This window comes from Salmo trutta, chromosome 34 (assembly GCF_901001165.1).
Source record: "Salmo trutta chromosome 34, fSalTru1.1, whole genome shotgun sequence".
NCBI classification, from domain to species: Eukaryota; Metazoa; Chordata; class Actinopteri; order Salmoniformes; family Salmonidae; genus Salmo; species Salmo trutta.
In genome coordinates, this window is record NC_042990.1 from 15,602,157 (window position 1) to 15,627,624 (window position 25,468).

Consider the following 25,468-nt stretch of genomic DNA (forward strand, 5'->3'; position numbering starts at 1 on the left):
CCAAATCAAAGATAAACTTCTACCAGAAGTGGGGTTCGAACCCACGAGGACATATGTCCATTGGATCTTAAGTCCAACGCCTTAACCTCTCGGCCATCCTGGTGTAAAGATCACAAAATCAAGGGCCCAGTCAAAATGGAATAAGGAGCACACAGTCAGATCTTTTGGCTTTGATCCAGACAATACCTAAATGAAACTTGATTACATCCAAATCAAACATTCTACCAGATGTAGGTTTCGAATCAACAAGAACATTTTATTACGATCATGAGTCTAACGCCTTAAACACACTGCCAACCAGGTGTTTCTAAAAGATTAACAAGAGCTGAGTCAAAATGGAAGAACTTGTCATAGTCATTTCGTTCAGATTTGATCCACGCTAAATGTAAATGAGTGAAAGGAGGGTTGATTACATCCAAAATAAACTTTTTCCAGGAATGGGGTTGGTACCCTCAAGAACATACTGTTCATTGGATTTTTATTCCAACGTCTAAACCGCTCATCCATCCTGGTGTAAATAAAGTACGATCAAGAGCCCAGTGAAATTGGAATGAGGAGCACACAGTCAGTTATTTTGGCTTTGAGCCAGACAATATCTAAATGAGACTTGTTGACATCCAAATCAAACTTAATACAAGAATGGGGTTTCGAAGCAAGAAGAATAATAATTAAGATGATAATGACTCTAACACCTTAACCACTCAGCCATCTTTTGTGTTTTAAAGAATAAACACTTGCTCAGTCAAGGAGGAATAAGGGGAAGAAAGTCAATTCTTTCAACTTTGATCTAAACAAACTTCGAACGAGTGATAGGACAATTGACAACATCCAAATCAAAGATAAACTTCTACCAGAAGTGGGGTTCGAACCCACGAGGACATATGTCCATTGGATCTTAAGTCCAACGCCTTAACCTCTCGGCCATCCTGGTGTAAAGATCACAAAATCAAGGGCCCAGTCAAAATGGAATAAGGAGCACACAGTCAGATCTTTTGGCTTTGATCCAGACAATACCTAAATGAAACTTGATTACATCCAAATCAAACATTCTACCAGATGTAGGTTTCGAATCAACAAGAACATTTTATTACGATCATGAGTCTAACGCCTTAAACACACTGCCAACCAGGTGTTTCTAAAAGATTAACAAGAGCTGATTCAAAATGGAAGAACTTGTCATAGTCATTTCGTTCAGATTTGATCCACGCTAAATGTAAATGATTGAAAGGACGGTTGATTACATCCAAAGTAAACTTTTTCCAGGAATCGGGTTGGTACCCTCAAGAACATACTGTTCATTGGATTTTTATTCCAACATCTAAACCGCTCATCCATCCTGGTGTAAATAAAGTACGATCAAGAGCCCAGTGAAATTGGAATGAGGAGCACACAGTCAGTTATTTTGGCTTTGAGCCAGACAATATCTAAATGAGACTTGTTGACATCCAAATCAAACTTAATACAAGAATGGGGTTTCGAAGCAAGAAGAATAATAATTAAGATGATAATGACTCTAACACCTTAACCACTCAGCCATCTTTTGTGTTTTAAAGAATAAACACTTGCTCAGTCAAGGAGGAATAAGGGGAAGAAAGTCAATTCTTTCAACTTTGATCTAAACAAACTTCGAACGAGTGATAGGACAATTGACAACATCCAAATCAAAGATAAACTTCTACCAGAAGTGGGGTTCGAACCCACGAGGACATATGTCCATTGGATCTTAAGTCCAACGCCTTAACCTCTCGGCCATCCTGGTGTAAAGATCACAAAATCAAGGGCCCAGTCAAAATGGAATAAGGAGCACACAGTCAGATGTTTTGGCTTTGATCCAGACAATACCTAAATTAAACTTGATTACATCCAAATCAAACATTCTACCAGATGTAGGTTTCGAATCAACAAGAACATTTTATTACGATCATGAGTCTAACGCCTTAAACACACTGCCAACCAGGTGTTTCTAAAAGATTAACAAAAGCTGAGTCAAAATGGAAGAACTTGTCATAGTCGTTTCGTTCAGATTTGATCCACGCTAAATGTAAATGAGTGAAAGGACGGTTGATTACATCCAAAGTAAACTTTTTCCAGGAATCGGGTTGGTACCCTCAAGAACATACTGTTCATTGGATTTTTATTCCAACGTCTAAACCGCTCATCCATCCTGGTGTAAATAAAGTACGATCAAGAGCCCAGTGAAATTGGAATGAGGAGCACACAGTCAGTTATTTTGGCTTTGAGCCAGACAATATCTAAATGAGACTTGTTGACATCCAAATCAAACTTAATACAAGAATGGGGTTTCGAAGCAAGAAGAATAATAATTAAGATGATAATGACTTTAACACCTCAACTACTCAGCCATCTTTTGTGTTTTAAAGAATAAACACTTGCTCAGTCAAGGAGGAATAAGGGGAAGAAAGTCAATTCTTTCAACTTTGATCTAAACAAACTTCGAACGAGTGATAGGACAATTGACAACATCCAAATCAAAGATAAACTTCTACCAGAAGTGGGGTTCGAACCCACGAGGACATATGTCCATTGGATCTTAAGTCCAACGCCTTAACCTCTCGGCCATCCTGGTGTAAAGATCACAAAATCAAGGGCCCAGTCAAAATGGAATAAGGAGCACACAGTCAGATCTTTTGGCTTTGATCCAGACAATACCTAAATGAAACTTGATTACATCCAAATCAAACATTCTACCAGATGTAGGTTTCGAATCAACAAGAACATTTTATTACGATCATGAGTCTAACGCCTTAAACACACTGCCAACCAGGTGTTTCTAAAAGATTAACAAGAGCTGAGTCAAAATGGAAGAACTTGTCATAGTCGTTTCGTTCAGATTTGATCCACGCTAAATGTAAATGAGTGAAAGGACGGTTGATTACATCCAAAGTAAACTTTTTCCAGGAATCGGGTTGGTACCCTCAAGAACATACTGTTCATTGGATTTTTATTCCAACATCTAAACCGCTCATCCATCCTGGTGTAAATAAAGTACGATCAAGAGCCCAGTGAAATTGGAATGAGGAGCACACAGTCAGTTATTTTGGCTTTGAGCCAGACAATATCTAAATGAGACTTGTTGACATCCAAATCAAACTTAATACAAGAATGGGGTTTCGAAGCAAGAAGAATAACAATTAAGATGATAATGACTCTAACACCTTAACCACTCAGCCATCTTTTGTGTTTTAAAGAATAAACACTTGCTCAGTCAAGGAGGAATAAGGGGAAGAAAGTCAATTCTTTCAACTTTGATCTAAACAAACTTCGAACGAGTGATAGGACAATTGACAACATCCAAATTAAAGATAAACTTCTACCAGAAGTGGGGTTCGAACCCACGAGGACATATGTCCATTGGATCTTAAGTCCAACGCCTTAACCTCTCGGCCATCCTGGTGTAAAGATCACAAAATCAAGGGCCCAGTCAAAATGGAATAAGGAGCACACAGTCAGATGTTTTGGCTTTGATCCAGACAATACCTAAATTAAACTTGATTACATCCAAATCAAACATTCTACCAGATGTAGGTTTCGAATCAACAAGAACATTTTATTACGATCATGAGTCTAACGCCTTAAACACACTGCCAACCAGGTGTTTCTAAAAGATTAACAAGAGCTGAGTCAAAATGGAAGAACTTGTCATAGTCGTTTCGTTCAGATTTGATCCACGCTAAATGTAAATGAGTGAAAGGACGGTTGATTACATCCAAAGTAAACTTTTTCCAGGAATCGGGTTGGTACCCTCAAGAACATACTGTTCATTGGATTTTTATTCCAACGTCTAAACCGCTCATCCATCCTGGTGTAAATAAAGTACGATCAAGAGCCCAGTGAAATTGAAATGAGGATCACACAGTCAGTTATTTTGGCTTTGAGCCAGACAATATCTAAATGAGACTTGTTGACATCCAAATCAAACTTAATACAAGAATGGGGTTTCGAAGCAAGAAGAATAACAATTAAGATGATAATGACTCTAACACCTTAACCACTCAGCCATCTTTTGTGTTTTAAAGAATAAACACTTGCTCAGTCAAGGAGGAATAAGGGGAAGAAAGTCAATTCTTTCAACTTTGATCTAAACAAACTTCGAACGAGTGATAGGACAATTGACAACATCCAAATTAAAGATAAACTTCTACCAGAAGTGGGGTTCGAACCCACGAGGACATATGTCCATTGGATCTTAAGTCCAACGCCTTAACCTCTCGGCCATCCTGGTGTAAAGATCACAAAATCAAGGGCCCAGTCAAAATGGAATAAGGAGCACACAGTCAGATCTTTTGGCTTTGATCCAGACAATACCTAAATGAAACTTGATTACATCCAAATCAAACATTCTACCAGATGTAGGTTTTCGAATCAACAAGAACATTTTATTACGATCATGAGTCTAACGCCTTAAACACACTGCCAACCAGGTGTTTCTAAAAGATTAACAAGAGCTGAGTCAAAATGGAAGAACTTGTCATAGTCGTTTCGTTCAGATTTGATCCACGCTAAATGTAAATGATTGAAAGGACGGTTGATTACATCCAAAGTAAACTTTTTCCAGGAATCGGGTTGGTACCCTCAAGAACATACTGTTCATTGGATTTTTATTCCAACATCTAAACCGCTCATCCATCCTGGTGTAAATAAAGTACGATCAAGAGCCCAGTGAAATTGGAATGAGGAGCACACAGTCAGTTATTTTGGCTTTGAGCCAGACAATATCTAAATGAGACTTGTTGACATCCAAATCAAACTTAATACAAGAATGGGGTTTCGAAGCAAGAAGAATAATAATTAAGATGATAATGACTCTAACACCTTAACCACTCAGCCATCTTTTGTGTTTTAAAGAATAAACACTTGCTCAGTCAAGGAGGAATAAGGGGAAGAAAGTCAATTCTTTCAACTTTGATCTAAACAAACTTCGAACGAGTGATAGGACAATTGACAACATCCAAATCAAAGATAAAATTCTACCAGAAGTGGGGTTCGAACCCACGAGGACATATGTTCATTGGATCTTAAGTCCAACGCCTTAACCTCTCGGCCATCCTGGTGTAAAGATCACAAAATCAAGGGCCCAGTCAAAATGGAATAAGGAGCACACAGTCAGATCTTTTGGCTTTGATCCAGACAATACCTAAATGAAACTTGATTACATCCAAATCAAACATTCTACCAGATGTAGGTTTCGAATCAACAAGAACATTTTATTACGATCATGAGTCTAACGCCTTAAACACACTGCCAACCAGGTGTTTCTAAAAGATTAACAAGAGCTGAGTCAAAATGGAAGAACTTGTCATAGTCGTTTCGTTCAGATTTGATCCACGCTAAATGTAAATGAGTGAAAGAAGGGTTGATTACATCCAAAATAAACTTTTTCCAGGAATGGGGTTGGTACCCTCAAGAACATACTGTTTATTGGATTTTTATTTCGACGTCTAAACCGCTCATCCATCCTGGTGTAAATAAAGTACGATCAAGAGCCCAGTGAAATTGAAATGAGGATCACACAGTCAGTTATTTTGGCTTTGAGCCAGACAATATCTAAATGAGACTTGTTGACATCCAAATCAAACTTAATACAAGAATGGGGTTTCGAAGCAAGAAGAATAACAATTAAGATGATAATGACTCTAACACCTTAACCTACTCAGCCATCTTTTGTGTTTTAAAGAATAAACACTTGCTCAGTCAAGGAGGAATAAGGGGAAGAAAGTCAATTCTTTCAACTTTGATCTAAACAAACTTCGAACGAGTGATAGGACAATTGACAACATCCAAATCAAAGATAAACTTCTACCAGAAGTGGGGTTCGAACCCACGAGGACATATGTCCATTGGATCTTAAGTCCAACGCCTTAACCTCTCGGCCATCCTGGTGTAAAGATCACAAAATCAAGGGCCCAGTCAAAATGGAATAAGGAGCACACAGTCAGATCTTTTGGCTTTGATCCAGACAATACCTAAATGAAACTTGATTACATCCAAATCAAACATTCTACCAGATGTAGGTTTCGAATCAACAAGAACATTTTATTACGATCATGAGTCTAACGCCTTAAACACACTGCCAACCAGGTGTTTCTAAAAGATTAACAAGAGCTGAGTCAAAATGGAAGAACTTGTCATAGTCGTTTCGTTCAGATTTGATCCACGCTAAATGTAAATGATTGAAAGGACGGTTGATTACATCCAAAGTAAACTTTTTCCAGGAATCGGGTTGGTACCCTCAAGAACATACTGTTCATTGGATTTTTATTCCAACATCTAAACCGCTCATCCATCCTGGTGTAAATAAAGTACGATCAAGAGCCCAGTGAAATTGGAATGAGGAGCACACAGTCAGTTATTTTGGCTTTGAGCCAGACAATATCTAAATGAGACTTGTTGACATCCAAATCAAACTTAATACAAGAATGGGGTTTCGAAGCAAGAAGAATAATAATTAAGATGATAATGACTCTAACACCTTAAGTACTCAGCCATCTTTTGTGTTTTAAAGAATAAACACTTGCTCAGTCAAGGAGGAATAAGGGGAAGAAAGTCAATTCTTTCAACTTTGATCTAAACAAACTTCGAACGAGTGATAGGACAATTGACAACATCCAAATCAAAGATAAACTTCTACCAGAAGTGGGGTTCGAACCCACGAGGACATATGTCCATTGGATCTTAAGTCCAACGCCTTAACCTCTCGGCCATCCTGGTGTAAAGATCACAAAATCAAGGGCCCAGTCAAAATGGAATAAGGAGCACACAGTCAGATGTTTTGGCTTTGATCCAGACAATACCTAAATGAAACTTGATTACATCCAAATCAAACATTCTACCAGATGTAGGTTTCGAATCAACAAGAACATTTTATTACGATCATGAGTCTAACGCCTTAAACACACTGCCAACCAGGTGTTTCTAAAAGATTAACAAGAGCTGAGTCAAAATGGAAGAACTTGTCATAGTCATTTCGTTCAGATTTGATCCACGCTAAATGTAAATGAGTGAAAGGAGGGTTGATTACATCCAAAATAAACTTTTTCCAGGAATCGGGTTGGTACCCTCAAGAACATACTGTTCATTGGATTTTTATTCCAACGTCTAAACCGCTCATCCATCCTGGTGTAAATAAAGTACGATCAAGAGCCCAGTGAAATTGGAATGAGGAGCACACAGTCAGTTATTTTGGCTTTGAGCCAGACAATATCTAAATGAGACTTGTTGACATCCAAATCAAACTTAATACAAGAATGGGGTTTCGAAGCAAGAAGAATAATAATTAAGATGATAATGACTCTAACACCTTAACCACTCAGCCATCTTTTGTGTTTTAAAGAATAAACACTTGCTCAGTCAAGGAGGAATAAGGGGAAGAAAGTCAATTCTTTCAACTTTGATCTAAACAAACTTCGAACGAGTGATAGGACAATTGACAACATCCAAATCAAAGATAAACTTCTACCAGAAGTGGGGTTCGAACCCACGAGGACATATGTCCATTGGATCTTAAGTCCAACGCCTTAACCTCTCGGCCATCCTGGTGTAAAGATCACAAAATCAAGGGCCCAGTCAAAATGGAATAAGGAGCACACAGTCAGATCTTTTGGCTTTGATCCAGACAATACGTAAATGAAACTTGATTACATCCAAATCAAACATTCTACCAGATGTAGGTTTCGAAACAACAAGAACATTTTATTACGATCATGAGTCTAACGCCTTAAACACACTGCCAACCAGGTGTTTCTAAAAGATTAACAAGAGCTGAGTCAAAATGGAAGAACTTGTCATAGTCATTTCGTTCAGATTTGATCCACGCTAAATGTAAATGAGTGAAAGGAGGGTTGATTACATCCAAAATAAACTTTTTCCAGGAATGGGGTTGGTACCCTCAAGAACATACTGTTCATTGGATTTTTATTCCAACGTCTGTACCGCTCATCCATCCTGGTGTAATTAAAGTACGATCAAGAGCCCAGTGAAATTGGAATGAGGAGCACACAGTCAGTTATTTTGGCTTTGAGCCAGACAATATCTAAATGAGACTTGTTGACATCCAAATCAAACTTAATACAAGAATGGGGTTTCGAAGCAAGAAGAATAATAATTAAGATGATAATGACTCTAACACCTTAACCACTCAGCCATCTTTTGTGTTTTAAAGAATAAACACTTGCTCAGTCAAGGAGGAATAAGGGGAAGAAAGTCAATTCTTTCAACTTTGATCTAAACAAACTTCGAACGAGTGATAGGACAATTGACAACATCCAAATCAAAGATAAACTTCTACCAGAAGTGGGGTTCGAACCCACGAGGACATATGTCCATTGGATCTTAAGTCCAACGCCTTAACCTCTCGGCCATCCTGGTGTAAAGATCACAAAATCAAGGGCCCAGTCAAAATGGAATAAGGAGCACACAGTCAGATCTTTTGGCTTTGATCCAGACAATACCTAAATGAAACTTGATTACATCCAAATCAAACATTCTACCAGATGTAGGTTTCGAATCAACAAGAACATTTTATTACGATCATGAGTCTAACGCCTTAAACACACTGCCAACCAGGTGTTTCTAAAAGATTAACAAGAGCTGAGTCAAAATGGAAGAACTTGTCATAGTCGTTTCGTTCAGATTTGATCCACGCTAAATGTAAATGAGTGAAAGGACGGTTGATTACATCCAAAGTAAACTTTTTCCAGGAATCGGGTTGGTACCCTCAAGAACATACTGTTCATTGGATTTTTATTCCAACATCTAAACCGCTCATCCATCCTGGTGTAAATAAAGTACGATCAAGAGCCCAGTGAAATTGGAATGAGGAGCACACAGTCAGTTATTTTGGCTTTGAGCCAGACAATATCTAAATGAGACTTGTTGACATCCAAATCAAACTTAATACAAGAATGGGGTTTCGAAGCAAGAAGAATAATAATTAAGATGATAATGACTCTAACACCTTAACCACTCAGCCATCTTTTGTGTTTTAAAGAATAAACACTTGCTCAGTCAAGGAGGAATAAGGGGAAGAAAGTCAATTCTTTCAACTTTGATCTAAACAAACTTCGAACGAGTGATAGGACAATTGACAACATCCAAATCAAAGATAAACTTCTACCAGAAGTGGGGTTCGAACCCACGAGGACATATGTCCATTGGATCTTAAGTCCAACGCCTTAACCTCTCGGCCATCCTGGTGTAAAGATCACAAAATCAAGGGCCCAGTCAAAATGGAATAAGGAGCACACAGTCAGATCTTTTGGCTTTGATCCAGACAATACCTAAATGAAACTTGATTACATCCAAATCAAACATTCTACCAGATGTAGGTTTCGAATCAACAAGAACATTTTATTACGATCATGAGTCTAACGCCTTAAACACACTGCCAACCAGGTGTTTCTAAAAGATTAACAAGAGCTGAGTCAAAATGGAAGAACTTGTCATAGTCATTTCGTTCAGATTTGATCCACGCTAAATGTAAATGATTGAAAGGACGGTTGATTACATCCAAAGTAAACTTTTTCCAGGAATCGGGTTGGTACCCTCAAGAACATACTGTTCATTGGATTTTTATTCCAACATCTAAACCGCTCATCCATCCTGGTGTAAATAAAGTACGATCAAGAGCCCAGTGAAATTGGAATGAGGAGCACACAGTCAGTTATTTTGGCTTTGAGCCAGACAATATCTAAATGAGACTTGTTGACATCCAAATCAAACTTAATACAAGAATGGGGTTTCGAAGCAAGACGAATAATAATTAAGTTGATTATGACTCTAACACCTCAACTACTCAGCCATCTTTTGTGTTTTAAAGAATAAACACTTGCTCAGTCAAGGAGGAATAAGGGGAAGAAAGTCAATTCTTTCAACTTTGATCTAAACAAACTTCGAACGAGTGATAGGACAATTGACAACATCCAAATCAAAGATAAACTTCTACCAGAAGTGGGGTTCGAACCCACGAGGACATATGTCCATTGGATCTTAAGTCCAACGCCTTAACCTCTCGGCCATCCTGGTGTAAAGATCACAAAATCAAGGGCCCAGTCAAAATGGAATAAGGAGCACACAGTCAGATCTTTTGGCTTTGATCCAGACAATACCTAAATGAAACTTGATTACATCCAAATCAAACATTCTACCAGATGTAGGTTTCGAATCAACAAGAACATTTTATTACGATCATGAGTCTAACGCCTTAAACACACTGCCAACCAGGTGTTTCTAAAAGATTAACAAGAGCTGATTCAAAATGGAAGAACTTGTCATAGTCATTTCGTTCAGATTTGATCCACGCTAAATGTAAATGATTGAAAGGACGGTTGATTACATCCAAAGTAAACTTTTTCCAGGGATCGGGTTGGTACCCTCAAGAACATACTGTTCATTGGATTTTTATTCCAACATCTAAACCGCTCATCCATCCTGGTGTAAATAAAGTACGATCAAGAGCCCAGTGAAATTGGAATGAGGAGCACACAGTCAGTTATTTTGGCTTTGAGCCAGACAATATCTAAATGAGACTTGTTGACATCCAAATCAAACTTAATACAAGAATGGGGTTTCGAAGCAAGAAGAATAATAATTAAGATGATAATGACTCTAACACCTTAACCACTCAGCCATCTTTTGTGTTTTAAAGAATAAACACTTGCTCAGTCAAGGAGGAATAAGGGGAAGAAAGTCAATTCTTTCAACTTTGATCTAAACAAACTTCGAACGAGTGATAGGACAATTGACAACATCCAAATCAAAGATAAACTTCTACCAGAAGTGGGGTTCGAACCCACGAGGACATATGTCCATTGGATCTTAAGTCCAACGCCTTAACCTCTCGGCCATCCTGGTGTAAAGATCACAAAATCAAGGGCCCAGTCAAAATGGAATAAGGAGCACACAGTCAGATCTTTTGGCTTTGATCCAGACAATACCTAAATGAAACTTGATTACATCCAAATCAAACATTCTACCAGATGTAGGTTTCGAATCAACAAGAACATTTTATTACGATCATGAGTCTAACGCCTTAAACACACTGCCAACCAGGTGTTTCTAAAAGATTAACAAGAGCTGAGTCAAAATGGAAGAACTTGTCATAGTCGTTTCGTTCAGATTTGATCCACGCTAAATGTAAATGAGTGAAAGGACGGTTGATTACATCCAAAGTAAACTTTTTCCAGGAATCGGGTTGGTACCCTCAAGAACATACTGTTCATTGGATTTTTATTCCAACGTCTAAACCGCTCATCCATCCTGGTGTAAATAAAGTACGATCAAGAGCCCAGTGAAATTGGAATGAGGAGCACACAGTCAGTTATTTTGGCTTTGAGCCAGACAATATCTAAATGAGACTTGTTGACATCCAAATCAAACTTAATACAAGAATGGGGTTTCGAAGCAAGAAGAATAACAATTAAGATGATAATGACTCTAACACCTTAACCACTCAGCCATCTTTTGTGTTTTAAAGAATAAACACTTGCTCAGTCAAGGAGGAATAAGGGGAAGAAAGTCAATTCTTTCAACTTTGATCTAAACAAACTTCGAACGAGTGATAGGACAATTGACAACATCCAAATTAAAGATAAACTTCTACCAGAAGTGGGGTTCGAACCCACGAGGACATATGTCCATTGGATCTTAAGTCCAACGCCTTAACCTCTCGGCCATCCTGGTGTAAAGATCACAAAATCAAGGGCCCAGTCAAAATGGAATAAGGAGCACACAGTCAGATCTTTTGGCTTTGATCCAGACAATACCTAAATGAAACTTGATTACATCCAAATCAAACATTCTACCAGATGTAGGTTTCGAATCAACAAGAACATTTTATTACGATCATGAGTCTAACGCCTTAAACACACTGCCAACCAGGTGTTTCTAAAAGATTAACAAGAGCTGAGTCAAAATGGAAGAACTTGTCATAGTCGTTTCGTTCAGATTTGATCCACGCTAAATGTAAATGAGTGAAAGGACGGTTGATTACATCCAAAGTAAACTTTTTCCAGGAATCGGGTTGGTACCCTCAAGAACATACTGTTCATTGGATTTTTATTCCAACGTCTAAACCGCTCATCCATCCTGGTGTAAATAAAGTACGATCAAGAGCCCAGTGAAATTGGAATGAGGAGCACACAGTCAGTTATTTTGGCTTTGAGCCAGACAATATGTAAATGAGACTTGTTGACATCCAAATCAAACTTAATACAAGAATTGGGTTTCGAAGCAAGACGAATAATAATTAAGTTGATAATGACTCTAACACCTTAACCACTCAGCCATCTTTTGTGTTTTAAAGAATAAACACTTGCTCAGTCAAGGAGGAATAAGGGGAAGAAAGTCAATTCTTTCAACTTTGATCTAAACAAACTTCGAACGAGTGATAGGACAATTGACAACATCCAAATCAAAGATAAACTTCTACCAGAAGTGGGGTTCGAACCCACGAGGACATATGTCCATTGGATCTTAAGTCCAACGCCTTAACCTCTCGGCCATCCTGGTGTAAAGATCACAAAATCAAGGGCCCAGTCAAAATGGAATAAGGAGCACACAGTCAGATCTTTTGGCTTTGATCCAGACAATACCTAAATGAAACTTGATTACATCCAAATCAAACATTCTACCAGATGTAGGTTTTCGAATCAACAAGAACATTTTATTACGATCATGAGTCTAACGCCTTAAACACACTGCCAACCAGGTGTTTCTAAAAGATTAACAAGAGCTGAGTCAAAATGGAAGAACTTGTCATAGTCGTTTCGTTCAGATTTGATCCACGCTAAATGTAAATGATTGAAAGGACGGTTGATTACATCCAAAGTAAACTTTTTCCAGGAATCGGGTTGGTACCCTCAAGAACATACTGTTCATTGGATTTTTATTCCAACATCTAAACCGCTCATCCATCCTGGTGTAAATAAAGTACGATCAAGAGCCCAGTGAAATTGGAATGAGGAGCACACAGTCAGTTATTTTGGCTTTGAGCCAGACAATATCTAAATGAGACTTGTTGACATCCAAATCAAACTTAATACAAGAATGGGGTTTCGAAGCAAGAAGAATAATAATTAAGATGATAATGACTCTAACACCTTAACCTACTCAGCCATCTTTTGTGTTTTAAAGAATAAACACTTGCTCAGTCAAGGAGGAATAAGGGGAAGAAAGTCAATTCTTTCAACTTTGATCTAAACAAACTTCGAACGAGTGATAGGACAATTGACAACATCCAAATCAAAGATAAACTTCTACCAGAAGTGGGGTTCGAACCCACGAGGACATATGTCCATTGGATCTTAAGTCCAACGCCTTAACCTCTCGGCCATCCTGGTGTAAAGATCACAAAATCAAGGGCCCAGTCAAAATGGAATAAGGAGCACACAGTCAGATCTTTTGGCTTTGATCCAGACAATACCTAAATGAAACTTGATTACATCCAAATCAAACATTCTACCAGATGTAGGTTTCGAATCAACAAGAACATTTTATTACGATCATGAGTCTAACGCCTTAAACACACTGCCAACCAGGTGTTTCTAAAAGATTAACAAGAGCTGAGTCAAAATGGAAGAACTTGTCATAGTCAGTTTCGTTCAGATTTGATCCACGCTAAATGTAAATGAGTGAAAGGACGGTTGATTACATCCAAAGTAAACTTTTTCCAGGAATCGGGTTGGTACCCTCAAGAACATACTGTTCATTGGATTTTTATTCCAACATCTAAACCGCTCATCCATCCTGGTGTAAATAAAGTACGATCAAGAGCCCAGTGAAATTGGAATGAGGAGCACACAGTCAGTTATTTTGGCTTTGAGCCAGACAATATCTAAATGAGACTTGTTGACATCCAAATCAAACTTAATACAAGAATGGGGTTTCGAAGCAAGAAGAATAATAATTAAGATGATAATGACTCTAACACCTTAACCACTCAGCCATCTTTTGTGTTTTAAAGAATAAACACTTGCTCAGTCAAGGAGGAATAAGGGGAAGAAAGTCAATTCTTTCAACTTTGATCTAAACAAACTTCGAACGAGTGATAGGACAATTGACAACATCCAAATCAAAGATAAACTTCTACCAGAAGTGGGGTTCGAACCCACGAGGACATATGTCCATTGGATCTTAAGTCCAACGCCTTAACCTCTCGGCCATCCTGGTGTAAAGATCACAAAATCAAGGGCCCAGTCAAAATGGAATAAGGAGCACACAGTCAGATCTTTTGGCTTTGATCCAGACAATACCTAAATGAAACTTGATTACATCCAAATCAAACATTCTACCAGATGTAGGTTTCGAATCAACAAGAACATTTTATTACGATCATGAGTCTAACGCCTTAAACACACTGCCAACCAGGTGTTTCTAAAAGATTAACAAGAGCTGAGTCAAAATGGAAGAACTTGTCATAGTCGTTTCGTTCAGATTTGATCCACGCTAAATGTAAATGAGTGAAAGGACGGTTGATTACATCCAAAGTAAACTTTTTCCAGGAATCGGGTTGGTACCCTCAAGAACATACTGTTCATTGGATTTTTATTCCAACATCTAAACCGCTCATCCATCCTGGTGTAAATAAAGTACGATCAAGAGCCCAGTGAAATTGGAATGAGGAGCACACAGTCAGTTATTTTGGCTTTGAGCCAGACAATATCTAAATGAGACTTGTTGACATCCAAATCAAACTTAATACAAGAATGGGGTTTCGAAGCAAGAAGAATAACAATTAAGATGATAATGACTCTAACACCTTAACCACTCAGCCATCTTTTGTGTTTTAAAGAATAAACACTTGCTCAGTCAAGGAGGAATAAGGGGAAGAAAGTCAATTCTTTCAACTTTGATCTAAACAAACTTCGAACGAGTGATAGGACAATTGACAACATCCAAATTAAAGATAAACTTCTACCAGAAGTGGGGTTCGAACCCACGAGGACATATGTCCATTGGATCTTAAGTCCAACGCCTTAACCTCTCGGCCATCCTGGTGTAAAGATCACAAAATCAAGGGCCCAGTCAAAATGGAATAAGGAGCACACAGTCAGATCTTTTGGCTTTGATCCAGACAATACCTAAATGAAACTTGATTACATCCAAATCAAACATTCTACCAGATGTAGGTTTCGAATCAACAAGAACATTTTATTACGATCATGAGTCTAACGCCTTAAACACACTGCCAACCAGGTGTTTCTAAAAGATTAACAAGAGCTGAGTCAAAATGGAAGAACTTGTCATAGTCGTTTCGTTCAGATTTGATCCACGCTAAATGTAAATGAGTGAAAGGACGGTTGATTACATCCAAAGTAAACTTTTTCCAGGAATCGGGTTGGTACCCTCAAGAACATACTGTTCATTGGATTTTTATTCCAACATCTAAACCGCTCATCCATCCTGGTGTAAATAAAGTACGATCAAGAGCCCAGTGAAATTGGAATGAGGAGCACACAGTCAGTTATTTTGGCTTTGAGCCAGACAATATCTAAATGAGACTTGTTGACATCCAAATCAAACTTAATACAAGAATGGGGTTTCGAAGCAAGAAGAATAATAATTAAGATGATAATGACTCTAACACCTCAACCACTCAGCCATCTTTTGTGTTTTAAAGAATAAACACTTGCTCAGTCAAGGAGGAATAAGGGGAAAAAAGTCAATTCTTTCAACTTCTATCTAAACAAACTTCGAACGAGTGATAGGACAATTGACAACATCCAAATCAAAGATAAACTTCTACCAGAAGTGGGGTTCGAACCCACGAGGACATATGTCCATTGGATCTTAAGTCCAACGCCTTAACCTCTCGGCCATCCTGGTGTAAAGATCACAAAATCAAGGGCCCAGTCAAAATGGAATAAGGAGCACACAGTCAGATCTTTTGGCTTTGATCCAGACAATACCTAAATGAAACTTGATTACATCCAAATCAAACATTCTACCAGATGTAGGTTTCGAATCAACAAGAACATTTTATTACGATCATGAGTCTAACGCCTTAAACACACTGCCAACCAGGTGTTTCTAAAAGATTAACAAGAGCTGAGTCAAAATGGAAGAACTTGTCATAGTCAGTTTCGTTCAGATTTGATCCACGCTAAATGTAAATGAGTGAAAGGACGGTTGATTACATCCAAAGTAAACTTTTTCCAGGAATCGGGTTGGTACCCTCAAGAACATACTGTTCATTGGATTTTTATTCCAACGTCTAAACCGCTCATCCATCCTGGTGTAAATAAAGTACGATCAAGAGCCCAGTGAAATTGGAATGAGGAGCACACAGTCAGTTATTTTGGCTTTGAGCCAGACAATATCTAAATGAGACTTGTTGACATCCAAATCAAACTTAATACAAGAATGGGGTTTCGAAGCAAGAAGAATAATAATTAAGATGATAATGACTCTAACACCTTAACCACTCAGCCATCTTTTGTGTTTTAAAGAATAAACACTTGCTCAGTCAAGGAGGAATAAGGGGAAGAAAGTCAATTCTTTCAACTTTGATCTAAACAAACTTCGAACGAGTGATAGGACAATTGACAACATCCAAATCAAAGATAAACTTCTACCAGAAGTGGGGTTCGAACCCACGAGGACATATGTCCATTGGATCTTAAGTCCAACGCCTTAACCTCTCGGCCATCCTGGTGTAAAGATCACAAAATCAAGGGCCCAGTCAAAATGGAATAAGGAACACACAGTCAGATCTTTTGGCTTTGATCCAGACAGTAAGTTAATGAAACTTAATTACATCCAAATCAAACATTCCATCCAGATGTAGGTTTCGAACCAACAAGAACATTTTATTACGATCATGAGTCTAATGCCTTAAACACACTGCCAACCAGGTGTTTCTAAAAGATTAACAAGAGCTGAGTCAAAATGGAAGAACTTGTCATAGTCATTTCGTTCAGATTTGATCCACGCTAAATGTAAATGATTGAAAGGACGGTTGATTACATCCAAAGTAAACTTTTTCCAGGGATCGGGTTGGTACCCTCAAGAACATACTGTTCATTGGATTTTTATTCCAACATCTAAACCGCTCATCCATCCTGGTGTAAATAAAGTACGATCAAGAGCCCAGTGAAATTGGAATGAGGAGCACACAGTCAGTTATTTTGGCTTTGAGCCAGACAATATCTAAATGAGACTTGTTGACATCCAAATCAAACTTAATACAAGAATGGGGTTTCGAAGCAAGAAGAATAATAATTAAGATGATAATGACTCTAACACCTTAACCACTCAGCCATCTTTTGTGTTTTAAAGAATAAACACTTGCTCAGTCAAGGAGGAATAAGGGGAAGAAAGTCAATTCTTTCAACTTTGATCTAAACAAACTTCGAACGAGTGATAGGACAATTGACAACATCCAAATCAAAGATAAACTTCTACCAGAAGTGGGGTTCGAACCCACGAGGACATATGTCCATTGGATCTTAAGTCCAACGCCTTAACCTCTCGGCCATCCTGGTGTAAAGATCACAAAATCAAGGGCCCAGTCAAAATGGAATAAGGAGCACACAGTCAGATGTTTTGGCTTTGATCCAGACAATACCTAAATTAAACTTGATTACATCCAAATCAAACATTCTACCAGATGTAGGTTTCGAATCAACAAGAACATTTTATTACGATCATGAGTCTAACGCCTTAAACACACTGCCAACCAGGTGTTTCTAAAAGATTAACAAGAGCTGAGTCAAAATGGAAGAACTTGTCATAGTCGTTTCGTTCAGATTTGATCCACGCTAAATGTAAATGAGTGAAAGGACGGTTGATTACATCCAAAGTAAACTTTTTCCAGGAATCGGGTTGGTACCCTCAAGAACATACTGTTCATTGGATTTTTATTCCAACGTCTAAACCGCTCATCCATCCTGGTGTAAATAAAGTACGATCAAGAGCCCAGTGAAATTGGAATGAGGAGCACACAGTCAGTTATTTTGGCTTTGAGCCAGACAATATCTAAATGAGACTTGTTGACATCCAAATCAAACTTAATACAAGAATTGGGTTTCGAAGCAAGACGAATAATAATTCAGTTGATCACGACTCTAACACCTTAACCACTCAGCCATCTTTTGTGTTTTAAAGAATAAACACTTGCTAAGTCAAGGAGGAATAAGGGGAACAGAGTCAGTTCTTTCAACTTCTATCTAAACAAACTTCGAACGAGTGAAAGTACAATTGACAACATCCAAATCAAAGATAAACTTCTACCAGAAGTGGGGTTCGAACCCACGAGGACATATGTCCATTGGATCTTAAGTCCAACGCCTTAACCTCTCGGCCATCCTGGTGAAAGGACACAAAATCAAGGGCCCAGTCAAAATGGAATAAGGAGCACACAGTCAGATCTTTTGGCTTTGATCCAGACAATATGTAAATGAAACTTGATTACATCCAAATCAAATGTTCAACCAGATGTAGGTTTCGAACCAACAAGAACATTTTAATTTCGGTCATGAGTCTAACGCCTTAAACACACTGCCACCCAGGTGTTTCTAAAAGATTAACAAGAGCTGAGTCAAAATGGAAGAACTTGTCATAGAAATTTCATTGAGATTTGATCCACGCTAAATGTAAATGAGTGAAAGTAGGGTTGATTACATCCAAAGTAAGCTTTTTCCAGGAATGGGGTTGGTACCCATGAGAACATACTGTTCATTGGATTTTTATTCCAATGTCTAAACCACTCAGCCATCCTGGTGTAGATAAGGTACGATCAAGAGCCCAGTGAAATTGGAATGAGGATCACACAGTCAGTTATTTTGGCTTTAAGCCAGACAATATCTAAACGAGACTTGTTGGCATCCAAATCAAACTTAATACAAGAATGGGGTTTCGAAGCAAGAAGAATAACAATTACAGTTTAGGGTCACTTAGAAATGTGCTTGTTTTTGAAAGAAAAACACTTTTTTTGTCCATTTAAAATAACATCAAATAACATCAAATTGATCAGAAATACAGTGTAGACATTGTTAATGTTGTAAATGACTGTTGTAGCTGGAAACGGTCCTCCCAAGCTTCATTAAATAGTACCCACAAAACACCAATCTCAATGTCAACAGTGAAGAGGCGATTCCGGGATGCTGGCCTTCTTGGCAGAGTTGCAAATAAAAAGCCAGATCTCAGACTGGCCAATAAAAACAATAGATTAAGATGGGCAAAAGAACACAGACACAGGACAGAAGAACTCTGCCTAGAAGGCCAGCATCCTGGAGTCGCCTCTTCACTGTTGACTTTGTGACTGGTGTTTTGCGGGTACTATTTATTGAAGCTGCCAGTTGAGGACTTGTGAGGCATCTGTTTCTCAAACTAAACACTCTAATGTACTTGTTCTCTTGCTCAGTTGTGCACCGAGGCCTCCCACTCCTCTTCCTATTCTGGTTAGAGCCAGTTTGCGCTGTTCTGTGAAGGGAGAAGTACACAGCGTTGTACGAGATCTTCAGTTTCTTTGCAATTTCTCGCATGGAATAGCCTTCATTTCTCAGAACAAAAATAGACTGACGAGTTTCAGGAGAAAGTTCTTTATTTCTGGCCATTTTGCGCCTGTAATCGAACCCACAAATGCTGATGCTCGAGATGTTCAGCTCGTCTAAAGAAGGCCAGTTTTATTGCTTCTTTAATCAGAACAACAGTTTTATGCTGTGCTAACATAATTGCAAAAGGGTTTTCTTATGATCAATTAGCCTTTTAAAATGATAAACTTGGATTAGCTAACACACCATGCCATTGGAACACAGGAGTGATGGTTGCTGATAATGGGCCTCTGTACGCCTATGTAGATATTCCATTAAAAATCAGCCGTTTCCAGCTACAATAGTCATTTACAACATTAACAATGTCTACACTGTAACAAGGACATTTCTAAGTGAGCCCAACATTTTGAAAGGTAGTGTATGTATAAATACATATATATACAGTTGAAGTCGGAAGTTTACATACACTTTAGCCAAATACATTTAAACTCAGTTTTTCACAATTCCTGACATTTAATCAGAGTAAATATTCCATCTTAGGTCAGTTAGGAATGTGAAATGTCCGAATAATAGTAGAGAGAATTATTAATTTCAGCTTTTATTTCTTTCATCACATTCCCAGTGGGTCAGAAGTTTACATACACTCAATTAGTATTTGGTAGCATTGCCTTTAAATTGTTTAACTTGGGGCAAAGTTTTCGGGTAGCCTTCCACAAGCTTCCCACAATAAGTTGGTTGAATTTTGGCTCATCCCTCCTTACAGAGCTGGTGTAACTGAGTCAGGTTTGTAGGCCTCCTTGCTCGCACACACTTTTTCAGTTCTGCCCACACATTTTCTATAGGATTGAGGTCAGGGCTTTGTGATAGCCACGCCAATACCTTGACTTTGTTATCCTTAAGCCATTTTGCCACAACTTTGAAAGTGTGCTTGGGGTCATTGTCCACATGGAAGACCCATTTGCGACCAAGCTTTAACTTCCTGAATGATGTCTTGAGACATTGCTTCAAAATATCCACATAATTTTCCTCCCTCATGATGCCATCTATTTTGTGAAGTGCACCAATCCCTCCAGCAGCAAAGCACCCCCACAACATGATGCTGCTACCTCTGTGCTAGATCTCCACAAGTCTGGTTCATCCTTGGGAGCAATTTCCAAATGCCTGAAGGTACCATGTTCATCTGTACAAATAATAGTACACAAGTATAAATGTATTTGGCTAAGGTGTATGTAAACTGCCGTCTTCAACTTTATATATAGATATATGCAGTACCAGTCAAAAGTTTGGACACACCTACTCATTCAAGGGTTTTTCTTTATTTTTTACAATCTTCTACGTTGTAGAATAGTAGTGAAGACATCAAAACTATGAAATAACACATATGGAATCATGTAGTAACCCAAAAAAGTGTTAAACAAATGAAAACATATTGTATATTTTAGATTCTTCAAAGTAGCCACCCTTTGCCTTGATGACATCTTTGTGCACTCTTGGCATTCTCTCTACCAGCTCCACCTGGAATGCTTTTCCAACAGTCTTGAAGGTGTTCCCACATATGCAAAGCACTTGTTGGCTGCTTTTCCATCACTCTGCGGTTCAACTCATCTCTAATCATCTCAGTTGGGTTGAGGTCGGGTGATTGTGGAGGCCAGGTCATCTGATTAAGCACTCCATTACTCTCCTCCTTGGTCAAATAGCCATTACACAGCCTGGAGGTGTTTTTTGGGTCATTGTTCTGTTGGAAGACAAATGATAGTCCCACTAAACGTAAACCAGATGGGATAGCGTATCGCTGCAGAATGCTGCGGTAGCCATGCTGATTAAGTGTGCTTTGAATTCTAAATAAATCACTGACAGTGTCACCAGCTAAGCACCCCCACACCATCACACTTCCTACTCCATGCTTCACGGTGTCACGGCTGTCTGAATGATCAGACCAAAATGCAGCGTGTTCGTAGTTACACATATTTTATTTATAGTGAAACTAAATGCAATACACGAAAATACTTGAATACACAAAAACAACAAACCGTGACTCAGAGAGGAAAACACATTACTCAAAAAATAACAACCCACACATGGAAAACAGGCTACCTAAGTATGGCTTCCAATCAGAGACAACGATAGACAGCTGCCTCTGATTGGAAACCATACCTGGCCAACGCATAGAAAAGGAAACCATAAAAATAGAAATCTAGACACCCCACAACGAAACAGAAACCCCAAAACACACCCAAAACAACCCCCATTCACGCCCTGACCACTCTACTATGGAAAATGACCTCTTACAAGGGTCAGGACGTGACAGTACCCCCCCCCCCCAAAGGTGCAGACCCCTACTGCACCCAAACAAAACCCAACAAAACAACCCCAAACACAAAGGGAGGGTAGGGAGGGTGACAAAAGTCTGTGGCGGCTCTAGTACTACAACCAGAACCCTCCTCTCCCTCCAATCCTCCAGCAACGGAGGTGGCTCTGGCTCAGGGCGTAATCTCCGTTCCGCCCGCAGATCCCTCCGCTTCCGTAACACTGACCTGTGGATCATTATCGGAGAAATTGGACTGTAGATCATTACCGGAAGCTCTGTGCTGTAAACCGCCGCTGGAGGATCTGGGCTGCAGGCCGCCGCTGAAGGTTCTGGGCTGCAGGCCGCCGCTGAAGGCTCTGGGCTGCAGGCCGCCGCTGAAGGCTCTGGGCTGCAGGGCGCCGCTGAAGGCTCTGGGCTGCAGACCGCCTCTGAAGGCCCCGGACTAGGGAGCGTCGCTGGAGGCTCCGGACTGGGAAGCGTCGCTGGAGGCTCCGGACTGGGAAGCGTCGCTGGAGGCTCCGGACTGGGGAGCGTCGATGGAGGCTCCGGACTGGGGAGCGTCGATGGAGGCTCCGGACTGGGGATGCGCACTGGAGGCCTGATACGTGGGGCTGGCATAGGAGGCGCCAGACTAGTAACGCGCACCTCAGGGCGAGTGCAGGGAGCAGGAACAGGACACCCCGGACTGGGCAGGCGCACTGGAGGCCTGATGCGTGGGGCTGGCATAGGAGGCGCCAGACTAGTAACATGCACCTCAGGGAGGGTGCGGGGAGCAGGAACAGGACACCCCGGACTGGGCAGGCGCACTGGAGGCCTGATGCGTGGGGCTGGCATAGGAGGCGCCAGACTAGTAACACGCACCTCAGGGCAAGTGCGAGGAGGAGGTACAGGACGTACTGGGCTTTGGAGGCGCACTGGAGGTCTGGAGCTTAGGGCTGGCACACCCCGTCCTGACTGGATGGTTATTTGAGCCCAGCAAGGGCTGATCGCTGGCACAGGACGAACTGGTATGTGCTGGTGAACGAGGGGTACCGTGCATAGAGCAGGCGCAGGATAACCTGGGCCGTAGAGACTCACTGGAGACAGATACGCTGAGCCGGCACACTTCTTCCTGGCTGATGGCCAACTCTAGCATGGCAACGGTGAGGAGCTTGTACCGAGCGCACTGGCTGTGAGTGTGCATGGGCGACACAGTGCGCATCACCGCATACCACGGTGCTTGTTCGGTCACTCGCTCCCCACGGTAAGCACGGGGAGTTGGCTCAGGCCCTAAAACCGCCTTCGCCAATCTACCCGTGTGCACATCCTGGATGGAAAAGGATCCTGGACGTGGCAGGAGATCCAGGTCGGAAGGGATCGCCTCCCATGGGAACAGGTGGAAGCAGCGAGGGAGGTACAGCAACGAGATCAACAGGCAAGGCAACAACGGAGGTCCTCCCATGTCCAGTCCATCGGCCCATGCTGCTTGGTCCTTTGGTGGTGGGTGATTCTGTCACGTCTTTCTGAAGGATCGGACCAAAATGCAGCGTGTTCGTATTTCCACATATTTTATTTATAGTGAAACTAAATGCAATGCACGAAAATACTTGAATACACAAAAACAACAAACCATGACGCAGAGAGGAAAACACATTACTCAAAAGATAACAACCCACACATGGAAAACAGGCTACCTAAGTATGGCTTCCAATCAGAGACAACGATAGACAGCTGCCTCTGATTGGAAACCATACCTGGCCAACACATAGAAAATGAAAACATAGAAATAGAAATCTAGACACCCCACAATGAAACAGAAACCCCAAAACACACCCAAAACAACCCCCATTCACGCCCTGACCACTCTACTATGGAAAATGACCTCTTACAAGGGTCAGGATCTGACACACGGTGGGAACCACACATGCGGAGATCATCCGTTAACCTACTCTGCGTCTCATAAAGACACGGCGGTTGGAACCAAAAATCTCAAAACTGGAGTCATCAGAGCAAAAGACAGATTTACACCGGTCTAATGTCGATTGCTTGTGATTCTAAGCCCAAGCCAAGAAGTCTCTTCTTATTATTGTTGTCCTTTAGTTGTCGTTTCTTTGCCGCAATTCTAACATGAAGACCTGATTCACGCAGTCTCCTCTGAACAGTTCATGTTGAACTTATCCTCTGCAGCAGTAGTAACTCTGGGTCTTCCTTTCCTGTGGCGGTCCTAATGAGAGACAGTTTCATCGTTGCGCTTGATGGTTTTTGCGACTGAACTTGAAGAAACTTTCCAAATTCTTGAAACTTTTCAGATTGACTGCCCTTCATGTCTCAAAGTAATGATGGACTGTCGTTTCTCTTTGCTTATATGAGCTGTTCTTGCCATAATATGGACTTGGTCTTTTACCAAATAGGGGTATGTTCTGTATACCACCCCTACCTTGTCACAACACAACTGATTGGCTCAAACGCATTAAGAAGGAAATAAATTCCACAAATTAACTTTTAACAAGGCATGAGGTGACCACCTCATGAAGCTGGTTGAGAGAATGCCAAGAGTGTGGAAAGCTCTCATCAAGGCAAAGGGTGGCTACTTTGAAGAATCTCAAATATAAAATGTATTTAGATTTGTTTAACACTTTTTTGGTTACTACGTGATTCCCTATGTGTTATTTCATAGTTTTTACTTCTTCACTATTATTCTACAATGTAAAAAACCCTTGAATGTGTAGGTGTGTCCAAACTTTTGACTGGTACTGCATGTCCATTGGATCTAAAGTCCAACACCTTATTCTTTCTTCTAGAAAATAAATTGCACAGTTAAAGTGGAATAAAGGGGACATAATCATTTCTTCTGAGTTTGTACCACACAAAATCCAAATGAGTGAAATGAAGGATGATTACATCCAAATCAAAAGTAAACTACCTACTAGGAGTGGGGTTTGAACTCACATGTACGTCCAGTCCAACGCCTTGACCTCTCGGCCATCCTGGTGTAATTAACGGATAATCAAGTGTACAGTCAAAGTGTAGTAATGGGGACATAGTCATTTATTTTGGCTTTGATCCAAACAAAATCCAAATTACTGAAATACAGTATCTCCCAAAAGTGAGTACACCCCTCACATTTTTGTAAATATTTGAGTATCTTTTCATGTGACAACACTGAAGAAATGACAGTTTGCTACAATGTAAAGTAGTGAGTGTACAGCTTGTATAACAGTGTAAATTTGCTGTCCCCTCAAAATAACACAACACACGGCCATTTTTGTCTAAACCGCTGGCAACAAAAGTGAGTACACCCCTAAGTGAAAATATCCAAATTGGGCCCAAAGTGTCAATATTTTGTGTGGCCACCATCATTTTCCAGCACTGCCTTAACTCTCTTGGGCATGGAGTTCACCAGAGCTTAACAGGTTGCCACTGGAGTCCTCTTCCACTCCTCCATGACGACATCACGGAGCTGGTGGATGTTAGAGACCTTGCACTCCTCCACCTTCCGTTAGAGGATGCCACACAGATGCTCAATAGGGTTTGGAAACATGCTTGGCCAGTCCATCACCTTTACCCTCTGCTTCCTTAGCAAGGCAGTGGTCGTCTTGGAGGTGTGTTTGTGGTCGTTATCATGTTGGAATACTGCCCTGCGGCCCAGTCTCCGAAGGGAGGGGATCATGCT

At 40.2% G+C, this 25,468-nt stretch overlaps 23 non-coding genes across 23 annotated transcripts; all 23 read right to left on the minus strand.

The window, feature by feature from the left end:
• Window positions 1-20: 20 nt before the first annotated feature.
• Window positions 21-103, minus strand: trnal-uaa (transfer RNA leucine (anticodon UAA)). Its single transcript has one exon. It is a non-coding gene; the product is annotated as a tRNA-Leu (tRNA).
• Window positions 104-848: 745 nt separating this feature from the next.
• Window positions 849-931, minus strand: trnal-uaa (transfer RNA leucine (anticodon UAA)). Its single transcript has one exon. It is a non-coding gene; the product is annotated as a tRNA-Leu (tRNA).
• A 745-nt stretch (window positions 932-1,676) lies between these two features.
• Window positions 1,677-1,759, minus strand: trnal-uaa (transfer RNA leucine (anticodon UAA)). Its single transcript has one exon. It is a non-coding gene; the product is annotated as a tRNA-Leu (tRNA).
• Window positions 1,760-2,504: 745 nt separating this feature from the next.
• trnal-uaa (transfer RNA leucine (anticodon UAA)) lies at window positions 2,505-2,587 on the minus strand. The gene has a single exon. It is a non-coding gene; the product is annotated as a tRNA-Leu (tRNA).
• Window positions 2,588-3,332: 745 nt separating this feature from the next.
• Window positions 3,333-3,415, minus strand: trnal-uaa (transfer RNA leucine (anticodon UAA)). The gene has a single exon. It is a non-coding gene; the product is annotated as a tRNA-Leu (tRNA).
• A 745-nt stretch (window positions 3,416-4,160) lies between these two features.
• Window positions 4,161-4,243, minus strand: trnal-uaa (transfer RNA leucine (anticodon UAA)). Its single transcript has one exon. It is a non-coding gene; the product is annotated as a tRNA-Leu (tRNA).
• Window positions 4,244-4,989: 746 nt separating this feature from the next.
• trnal-uaa (transfer RNA leucine (anticodon UAA)) lies at window positions 4,990-5,072 on the minus strand. Its single transcript has one exon. It is a non-coding gene; the product is annotated as a tRNA-Leu (tRNA).
• A 746-nt stretch (window positions 5,073-5,818) lies between these two features.
• On the minus strand, window positions 5,819-5,901 carry trnal-uaa (transfer RNA leucine (anticodon UAA)). The gene has a single exon. It is a non-coding gene; the product is annotated as a tRNA-Leu (tRNA).
• Window positions 5,902-6,646: 745 nt separating this feature from the next.
• On the minus strand, window positions 6,647-6,729 carry trnal-uaa (transfer RNA leucine (anticodon UAA)). The gene has a single exon. It is a non-coding gene; the product is annotated as a tRNA-Leu (tRNA).
• Window positions 6,730-7,474: 745 nt separating this feature from the next.
• trnal-uaa (transfer RNA leucine (anticodon UAA)) lies at window positions 7,475-7,557 on the minus strand. The gene has a single exon. It is a non-coding gene; the product is annotated as a tRNA-Leu (tRNA).
• Window positions 7,558-8,302: 745 nt separating this feature from the next.
• Window positions 8,303-8,385, minus strand: trnal-uaa (transfer RNA leucine (anticodon UAA)). Its single transcript has one exon. It is a non-coding gene; the product is annotated as a tRNA-Leu (tRNA).
• Window positions 8,386-9,130: 745 nt separating this feature from the next.
• Window positions 9,131-9,213, minus strand: trnal-uaa (transfer RNA leucine (anticodon UAA)). The gene has a single exon. It is a non-coding gene; the product is annotated as a tRNA-Leu (tRNA).
• A 745-nt stretch (window positions 9,214-9,958) lies between these two features.
• On the minus strand, window positions 9,959-10,041 carry trnal-uaa (transfer RNA leucine (anticodon UAA)). Its single transcript has one exon. It is a non-coding gene; the product is annotated as a tRNA-Leu (tRNA).
• A 745-nt stretch (window positions 10,042-10,786) lies between these two features.
• On the minus strand, window positions 10,787-10,869 carry trnal-uaa (transfer RNA leucine (anticodon UAA)). The gene has a single exon. It is a non-coding gene; the product is annotated as a tRNA-Leu (tRNA).
• Window positions 10,870-11,614: 745 nt separating this feature from the next.
• trnal-uaa (transfer RNA leucine (anticodon UAA)) lies at window positions 11,615-11,697 on the minus strand. Its single transcript has one exon. It is a non-coding gene; the product is annotated as a tRNA-Leu (tRNA).
• A 745-nt stretch (window positions 11,698-12,442) lies between these two features.
• On the minus strand, window positions 12,443-12,525 carry trnal-uaa (transfer RNA leucine (anticodon UAA)). Its single transcript has one exon. It is a non-coding gene; the product is annotated as a tRNA-Leu (tRNA).
• Window positions 12,526-13,272: 747 nt separating this feature from the next.
• On the minus strand, window positions 13,273-13,355 carry trnal-uaa (transfer RNA leucine (anticodon UAA)). Its single transcript has one exon. It is a non-coding gene; the product is annotated as a tRNA-Leu (tRNA).
• Window positions 13,356-14,101: 746 nt separating this feature from the next.
• Window positions 14,102-14,184, minus strand: trnal-uaa (transfer RNA leucine (anticodon UAA)). The gene has a single exon. It is a non-coding gene; the product is annotated as a tRNA-Leu (tRNA).
• A 745-nt stretch (window positions 14,185-14,929) lies between these two features.
• trnal-uaa (transfer RNA leucine (anticodon UAA)) lies at window positions 14,930-15,012 on the minus strand. The gene has a single exon. It is a non-coding gene; the product is annotated as a tRNA-Leu (tRNA).
• A 745-nt stretch (window positions 15,013-15,757) lies between these two features.
• On the minus strand, window positions 15,758-15,840 carry trnal-uaa (transfer RNA leucine (anticodon UAA)). Its single transcript has one exon. It is a non-coding gene; the product is annotated as a tRNA-Leu (tRNA).
• A 746-nt stretch (window positions 15,841-16,586) lies between these two features.
• trnal-uaa (transfer RNA leucine (anticodon UAA)) lies at window positions 16,587-16,669 on the minus strand. The gene has a single exon. It is a non-coding gene; the product is annotated as a tRNA-Leu (tRNA).
• Window positions 16,670-17,415: 746 nt separating this feature from the next.
• On the minus strand, window positions 17,416-17,498 carry trnal-uaa (transfer RNA leucine (anticodon UAA)). The gene has a single exon. It is a non-coding gene; the product is annotated as a tRNA-Leu (tRNA).
• A 745-nt stretch (window positions 17,499-18,243) lies between these two features.
• trnal-uaa (transfer RNA leucine (anticodon UAA)) lies at window positions 18,244-18,326 on the minus strand. Its single transcript has one exon. It is a non-coding gene; the product is annotated as a tRNA-Leu (tRNA).
• Window positions 18,327-25,468: the final 7,142 nt, after the last annotated feature.